Source organism: Prunus avium, chromosome 3 (assembly GCF_965620075.1).
Source record: "Prunus avium chromosome 3, drPruAviu1.hap1.1, whole genome shotgun sequence".
Taxonomy (NCBI): domain Eukaryota; kingdom Viridiplantae; phylum Streptophyta; class Magnoliopsida; order Rosales; family Rosaceae; genus Prunus; species Prunus avium.
In genome coordinates, this window is record NC_142286.1 from 27,034,137 (window position 1) to 27,043,512 (window position 9,376).

Consider the following 9,376-nt stretch of genomic DNA (forward strand, 5'->3'; position numbering starts at 1 on the left):
GGTGAGAAAAGGGATCTCTATGCTTTTTCAAGCCCTTAAGCCTATCAAAAACACTTTTTGCCCCTTGTTATCTTCTCTTGGACTGTACGGTCCAAAACAACTAGCAAAAGGCTTGACAATGTCATCCACTAGCTTGGCTCCTTTGTTGATGATTTCCCCATCAATCTTGGCACCTATGGCAGGTATCTCAAGATCACATTCGACTTTGCACATGCTGCATAATACCACCCCGGCGACAATCGAGGCTTTGGGTCTTTCTGTTTGTTTTAAGGTGACTTTCATGTTTCTTTCTTCCTCCAGATCTACAGTGAGTTTCCTCTTGGCCTGGTTAGGTGTTAAGCTCATAATTTCATACATATACATGCCCAATTTACTTACTTCTTTTGCTTAGTTTCCTATAATTCTAAGTTATTTGCCTCTATTTGTGTGTTATGTAGGCCAAAAGAGAAAGAGAGCATAATTCATGCAATTCAAGCATGTTAAGGCCTAATTTGGATGAATGGATGAAGAGCTTAAAGACAAACTCATTTTGGCTACAGCCACTTGCCAGTCCAGTTCCGTAGGTCATATTGCAAGCTTTGTTTCAGCAACCTACACAGCTCGGATGAGGCAGAATTCTTCATGAAAGTTGTTCCAATGGGTGTATACTATAACATATCCAAAATTCAACCCCATTGGATAAATATGGAGTCTGTTACCTAGCAAACACAGAGCCATGCTCAGGATGGATTTTATCAGCGCGCAAAATGAGTTAGTAATTTGTTTTGGCCTTAACTTCCTCCTCCGACCTTGGATTGGCCCAAATTATATATGGCTGGAAAGCAGACATTCTGAACTTCAAGTTTGAGTGCTTAAAGTCTTAATTTGCTTAAAGGAAGCCCAATTCGTAAGCCCTTGAAGTTGCTGGTCATGCTGACCTCAGGATGAGCTATTGTTTCTGGTTGGAAGCTTGGTCATGGTGAGCTAGGCATGAGCTATTGAGCTGGTTGGAAGCTTGGTCATGGTGACATGAAGATGAGCTAGGGCTGCTGGTGGGATTTATTGGTGAAGTGCATCAACCAATTCAAATTTTCTAATACAAGTGCATCAACCATTTCAGATTTTATAAAACAAGTGTTGTATGCATTAGCCATATTGAATTCAGATTTTTCACTTCCTTAGGCCTATGAATAGGGAGGTTCTCTAAGCTTGTAAACACACCCCAAGGGGGGGGAGCTCTCAAACACTTCTCTAGAGCTCCCTTCCCTTCTCTCCCCCAAATTCTCTTAGTTTTCCTTTCTAGTTCTCAATTCTAGCTTTCTTTAATATTTTCTTAGTTGTAATTTATTTTTCTTGTAATGTACATTCTTTCTTAAGTATTCAAGTTTAATTAGTTTCCAAGTTTCAATTATGATTTTTGTTCTTATTCATTATGCTTATAAGTTAATATGCTAGTTTGAATGATTGATCACCATTTAGGCTTGCATGTTAGCTATCTTGGTTTGAATTAAGAGTATACACCATGCTTTAATTCGAATTGAACTATGAATAGGAAGAGTATGTATGGACATTCGACAACAGGGATTAGATACATGCTTGGTTGTTTAAAATGTTCTTCTATGCTTAATGGGTTCCTAATGCTTAATTTTAGGTTAGACAACAAATGATCAAATTAGGGAATTAGGAACACAAGGTTATGACCACACACCATGGCTTAATCATACTTTAGCTAGAATCAATCCATTAATCTAAATTGAACTTGGGAACTTATTTGCTTGAGTTACTTATTTCTTTCTTCCTTGTTTTATGTTCTTTGTTTTTGTTTCTATTTTGTGTAGGGAAACTAAATTGGATCATTCAATCACCAATCCCTGTGGAATCGACCTCGCACTTACATATGCTATACTACCAACGGTTCGTGCACTTGCGAGTATCACAAGTTGAGGATGCAGCTTAATCCATTTTGGTGGAGCTAAATCTACACAACAAGTTTTTGGCGCCGTTGCCGGGGATCGGTAACATTGTTTGATTCTATTTGGCTTTCCTACTTTATTTTTTTTTTCTTAACTGAACAATTTCAAGTTTTAAAGTTAATGACGTTAATGAACAAGTTGTGTTTGTAGTCCAACAGAAAAGGACAATTGCCCAACAAGCAAGAGAACTGGGTTTAAGTCCCAGCTTACACAACCCATTGGCGCTTGTTGCTTTGAAGCATGGAATTGGATGTGTGTTGATTTTCCTTTTCATTTTAGTTTTTATTTCCTAATCCTTTTAATACCATTTCAAGTTTGTGTGTTTGTTTTAGCAATTTATGACAGCTTAATAAAAATGGAGAGAGATGGCAACCTCAATCATAAGAATGGGAAGTGTGGAGCAATGGGAGAAGTCGCGACCTCCAAGTGCATCACACTCGACCTAATCGCTTCAAGGGGGAGCATTTCAATCATTTCTCTTTACTTGTTATTATTTTAAATTTTTGTTTCTTTTTTTTATAAAAATTTAAAAAAAATAAAAAATTTAAAAATTTAAAAAGATTTTTCATATGAGCTGACTTATGGTAACTCCAGTGAGCACTTCCGTCAATACAGTGTCTAGGAGTTCTTTAGGCGACACCTTCGGTGTCTAAGAAGTTTGGGTTTTAAGCGGGACCATTGTGACCCCTCCAACCTTCCCGGATCCCCTGGCTGTGTTTTCTGAGGCCCTTAACTGGTCATTCCTGAGTTGCTTATATATTCATTTTTATTTTTATTTTTCTTTCTAAACCTTCTTCTTAACTTTTCCCCTTATCATTTACATGTTCTCAATCATCTTTACTTTGCTTTAACATTGAGGACAATGTTTCATTTAAGTTTGGGGGTGCTGGAAAGTTTTTAGCTTTTGTGTTTGTGTCTGAAAACGTAGGCTTCTTCATTGCTACAATTTTTTTTTCTGCTACTGTTTTGAAAGATTGGTCCGCGTTGTGTTCTTCATGTTTTCATGCTGAATCCAACGACATAAAGAACGTTAAATTTGACCAAGTGGTTTGAAAGTTACATGTCAAAACAGATTATATGTTGAAATTGAGCAGAACAGCAATTTGAAACCTCACGTTTTTCTTTTATGTTTCTTTTCTTTGAGTCGTTTTCAGTTTTCCTTCCCACACCAATGATAAATCTTGAGTCTAACTTCTAATATGGCTCTTAGGAATTTGATAAGCATTGTGTTAGGTCTGAATCTTATTCTTTTGCTAGCTAAGTCTCACATAATTATGCTTGAGCTTTCTATGCACTTTAGCCATGATTATACAACTCTTGCATGTCTTACCTAATTGTATGCATTTTTGCTTGTGTGATTCACTAGAATGTTAAGTTATAACTAAGATATTATTTAGGCCATCTTTGTTAAGCCTCTTTCTTTTTCCTCCATCAACCCATACAATACATATTCCATTGTAAACCCTTTTGTGCCCAAACACTTAGCCATTTCTTTCTATCACCTTATCATCCATTAAACATCCTACCATCTAGGGGACATGTAGAGTATGATTGTATTTCAGATTGTATTCAAGACAATAAATGAGCTAAAGAAAAAAAAATCAAAAGAAAAAGAGAAAAGAAGTGTGGCCAATGTAGTCACGACCCTAGGGTGATACAAGGAGAAATCAAGGTGATCTAGGGTAAAGAGCCGCAAAATTGGGCCAAATATTATACAAAGTGTGTAAATGTCAAAATCAAATTGTGAAGTGATTCAATTGCAAAATCTGGTGTTGTGAGCTTTTCAAATTATGTGCCTTACATGTCAAATGTCAATGATCTTGTTTATATGACATGCTCTACTTTGTTCCTTAGACTTTGTGTTCCAATATCCATTCTTTGTCTAACCATTACCATAACCCCATTACATCCATAAGTAAAGTCCTATTGATCTTGGTTTAGCTTGGCAAACTTGTGTTCATTCTTGCAGGAATTCATATCGTTGTTTGAGAAGCATGAGTTGTATCTTCATGGCTACTTCACACACACACCTTGAGCATGATTTTTGTGAGATTGTGGTAGCACTTGAATAATGTTTAGAACTTCCTTAGTGCTTGTTTTGTTCCATGTTGAGCCATGTCTATGAAGTTTAAAATTTCTGTCTGGTTGGAAGGTTAACTTTTTTGTATTTTGTTTTGTTTTGTTTTGCTTAAGGACTAACAGATCTTTTAAGTTTTCTAACCACTTTGTTTTGTAGAGTCAGTAAAACGTTTGTGGGTATCGTATTTGTTAAACCCTCAGGAGACACAACTCCTCCTACTAGGGATGCCTAGAGGTTTAAAGGCTTGTTGCATACGCTCAATGCAATCGAGTTACCTACGAAAGTGGTCTAGTTAACTTCTTGTTTTGCTTTTATCTTTGTTTTTCTTTGTTTTGCTCGAGGACTAGCAAAATCTAAGTTTGGGGGTGTGTTAAGCTCATAATTTCATACATATACATGCCCAATTTACTTACTTCTTTTGCTTAGTTTCCTATAATTCTAAGTTATTTGCCTCTATTTGTGTGTTATGTAGGCCAAAAGAGTAAGAGAGCATAATTCATGCAATTCAAGCATGTTAAGGCCTAATTTGGATGAATGGATGAAGAGCTTAAAGACAAACTCATTTTGGCTACAACCCCTTGCCAGTCCAGTTCCGTAGGTCATATTGCAAGCTTTGTTTCAGCAACCTACACAGCTCGGATGAGGCAGAATTCTTCATGAAAGTTGTTCCAATGGGTGTATACTATAACATATCCAAAATTCAACCCCATTGGATAAATATGGAGTCTGTTACCTAGCAAACACAGAGCCATGCTCAGGATGGATTTTATCAGCGCGCAAAATGAGTTAGTAATTTGTTTTGGCCTTAACTTCCTCCTCCGACCTTGGATTGGCCCAAATGATATATGGGTGGAAAGAAGACATTCTGAACTTCAAGTTTGAGTGCTTAAAGTCTTAATTTGCTTAAGGGAAGCCCAATTCGTAAGCCCTTGAAGTTGCTGGTCATGCTGACCTCAGGATGAGCTATTGTTTCTGGTTGGAAGCTTGGTCATGGTGAGCTAGGCATGAGCTATTGAGCTGGTTGGAAGCTTGGTCATGGTGACATGAAGATGAGCTAGGGCTGCTGGTGGGATTTATTGGTGAAGTGCATCAACCAATTCAAATTTTCTAATACAAGTGCATCAACCATTTCAGATTTTATAAAACAAGTGTTGTATGCATTAGCCATATTGAATTCAGATTTTTCACTTCCTTAGGCCTATAAATAGGGAGGTTCTCTAAGCTTGTAAACACACCCCAAGGGGGGGGGAGCTCTCAAACACTTCTCTAGAGCTCCCTTCCCTTCTCTCCCTCAAATTCTCTTAGTTTTCCTTTCTAGTTCTCAATTCTAGCTTTCTTTAATATTTTCTTAGTTGTAATTTATTTTTCTTGTAATGTACATTCTTTCTTAAGTATTCAAGTTTAATTAGTTTCCAAGTTTCAATTATGGTTTTTGTTCTTATTCATTATGCTTATAAGTTAATATGCTAGTTTGAATGATTGATCACCATTTAGGCTTGCATGTTAGCTATCTTGGTTTGAATTAAGAGTATACACCATGCTTTAATTCGAATTGAACTATGAATAGGAAGAGTATGTATGGACATTCGACAACAGGGATTAGATACATGCTTGGTTGTTTAAAATGTTCTTCTATGCTTAATGGGTTCCTAATGCTTAATTTTAGGTTAGACAACAAATGATCAAATTAGGGAATTAGGAACACAAGGTTATGACCACACACCATGGCTTAATCATACTTTAGCTAGAATCAATCCATTAATCTAAATTGAACTTGGGAACTTATTTGCTTGAGTTACTTATTTCTTTCTTCCTTGTTTTATGTTCTTTGTTTTTGTTTCTATTTTGTGTAGGGAAACTAAATTGGATCATTCAATCACCAATCCCTGTGGAATCGACCTCGCACTTACATATGCTATACTACCAACGGTTCGTGCACTTGCGAGTATCACAAGTTGAGGATGCAGCTTAATCCATTTTGGTGGAGCTAAATCTACACAACATTAGGCCATCTGATGTTTACCATGGTCACAAGCATGTTTGGAAAATGATCCCTCTCCATTGCATCAGGTGGTGCTTTCTCCATCTTGATGTCTCCTTGATGATCATATCCTGCACCAAATCCCTGAATTGGACACAATTCTTTATGTAGTGGGAGAAGGAATTGTGTACTTGCAGTATGATTTTCCCTTTAATTTGTCAAGTATGGGGAGTTTCTAATTTGGACCAAGTTTGAGAGCTCTGCCTTCGATTAATTCATCAAAAATACTATCTGCAATAGACAGGTTGAAGGAGTATGACTTGTGATTCTGTTTGTAAGGCACAAAACCTCCAGTAGGTGGTGAAGCATTTCTTTGCTCTTCTGGTGGCCTTACTACAGTTTTGTACATGATTGGATTCTTTTGTGGCACTAGCTCAGCCACTACTACTTCCACATCCATGCATTCCATAGCTTCCTCAACGTTCTCCCCAAAAATTTCCACTTGATGGACGTGATTTTGAGTTTTGAAGAAAGCAGGCTTGGAGCTGTATGTTGGCTTAGAATAGCCTCTTCTTTGGATATCCTCCTTGAACAGCAACTCATAATTTCCAACTTTTTGAGCAATCTCTTGAACATTAGCAAACTCTATGTCATCAAACTTCATTCTTAGAGGGATTCTTAGGGCATTCTTTGCCATTATGGTGAAATGTTTCTCTTCCATGGGGATTTTGCACTTCATTCTTATTTTCTTGAACCTAGCAATGAAATCATGAACAAATTCATGTTCATATTGTTTAAGATTTGTTAAATCATTAATAGTGACCTCTGGTTCAGGTCTGTAATATTGGTCATAAAAACTGGATTCCATATGATCCCAAGTCATGATAGAGTTAGAGGCCAAATTGGAGTACCAAGTGAATGCTTGACCATATAATGAGCCACCAAATAACCTTTAGTTCAGCCACTTCATTTTGCATAACCATATGTTGGTCATTGTTATTTGGTATGATGAGATTAGCTTGTCCCATACAAGGAATTCTTTCTTTCATTTCTTCTTTAAAATTCTCAAGTAGATTCATAGGAGTAGGTGGGCTTTGTTCTTCAGCTATACCATCCCTGCCATAGTTACCATGGCTGCCATTGCTAGTATGATTGGCATTTTTATTGGTCTGAACTGTTTATTTCCCTTTCCCTTTCCCTCTGCCCCTTTTTTCCATTTCTCATAGTTACTCGAGGAAAAACAGCTACCTATTTTGGAGGCTAGTATTTCGTCTGAATCACCTTCTATGTCACTTGTTCGGACACTTTTATGTTTTTCCTTGCCATTGTTTGGTTGGACAATAGCTTGTGTTTTCCAGCACATTTGGACCTAGGATTGGTCCAGTATTTGGAATAGATAAAGGAGGAGGACACATATTGAGAGCTCCTAGGCCACTAGTATGGTTTTGACACCAAGTTGACGTTCATACAAGCATTCCAAAGGGTTGTGAGGTCAGGTTGGTCCTCTTTGGGCTGCCTTTTTCTTGGCTTGGAGAAGCTATTGCGCGAATGCAATCTTCCTGTAGGTTTTGGATAGCCTTGGTGTTATTGTCCATCTTCTTTAACATTTGGACTATTAGTTGTTCCATTAGAGTTAGTTCAGGCGGCATTGTTTGAACATTCTCAGCTTCAATTTCCATAGCGTCAACATTGCTTTCATGAGGAGGGTTTATTGGAGTACGAGAAGTTTCTCCCAAATAGATTTTCGTGTAAGTTTTATTGACCATATAAGTGGTCCCACCGAGCGTGCCAAAAATATATTCATCGTGTTTTGAACACTATGATGCCCCTGGCCACTAGCAGGTTGTACTTTGGCAACTAGCGGTTACTTGTTGGTGAAAGAAGTGAAATGAGAGAGATCTGGGACTGCAATGAACTTAAATAAAAGTAAAGCAAGGTCTGATAAAGCCAGAAAAAGCCTTATCATTCAGAAACATATCTTATCGGTTAGAACTGCATTCTACTTGAGACGATGCAGGAAGTATCCGATGAGGATTTGTCAGAGATATTTGCAATCAGAACTTGTCCGAACCATAGATAGGAGTTTGATTTAAATAAGCTGGAAATCGAGACCAACTATCAAATCATACCAAGCGATGTTGGCATAGCGTATAGGTTACAAACAATAGCAAAGTAACTCCAATCAGGAATGGTCAATTGGGAATTAGATAATGTGTGTGTTTGGGAAAAAAAATAGAATTCCAATCAAGAGTTGTGAACTGGGAATTCAGAGACTGAGAAGGATTCAATTCAAGTCTTGGCTTTGGTATGTTGTGAGATGTTTTGCAAGTGTTTGAGTCTGGGTTACTTCGAGGTTGTCGAGAGTAAGCGTATTTTGAAGGTTGTTCAAAATAGCTTTGATTGATTCACTGTTGGATCTCTAACACTGAGCTCTCTTCCTCTACTTATATGCTTCAAGGTCTTCAGTAAAATGGATGGTTGATTGATGGACATTGCTGTTACAAACCATAAAGAATTCACAAGATAGTGCACACATGTCTTCCAAGTTTATGGTGATTTCCAGTCTTGAATATTGTGATTAATGTGCAAAATGTGATGTAACTGGTCAGCTTGGATATTTTACCATTCTTTATCTGCCAAAGACTGAACAATCAAATTTCTTTATTGTTACTTGGAGCAAATTAATGTGTGACACTGTAGAAGCATAACGGTTCGAATTGTCCTTGTTTTTGACCCAAAGCTCAAATTGCACCTTTTTAATTAGTTAACACGGACTATTAAATAATTAAATCAGTTAAGAATAGCCTGGGCATTGGTGATTTTACCACGTGCTGTAATTAAAACCCATTTAGCTTGGTTATTAATACATTAATTGGTTTTTACTATAACTTCGGACACTTTCTGTCCGAAGTGGAACTGTAGCATCAGACACAATTCTACCCGAAATGATGTACTGTAGCATGGGGCACTGTAGCATCAATTAGTTTTGTTCGAAGTGCTGGTTGACCATGCGCTGGTCAGTGTTCGCGATTGGCTTCTGTCCGAAGGGCCTGGGGCGCAGAGGCATCAATTGGGCCCTTTTAGACATTGAAATAGCTCTTAGTGGTTGGGCCTCAGTTAATTAACCACAAAATTGGCCCATTAACTGTAGAAATTATACTGTATTAATTTTGGTTTGAACAGTAATAATAGCTTTGTTAATGTTGCAGTTCTTCCTAAGGTGATCAATTTTCCTCTTCTGATGGACTGTTCCAAATAAAATTGGCCACGAATGCTGGCTGTTTGGGTTTGGTATTTTGGGGAGATGATAGAGGAGGTGATGGTGAGCAACTTTCATTAAGGAACGAAGGCGAGATAAGGTCG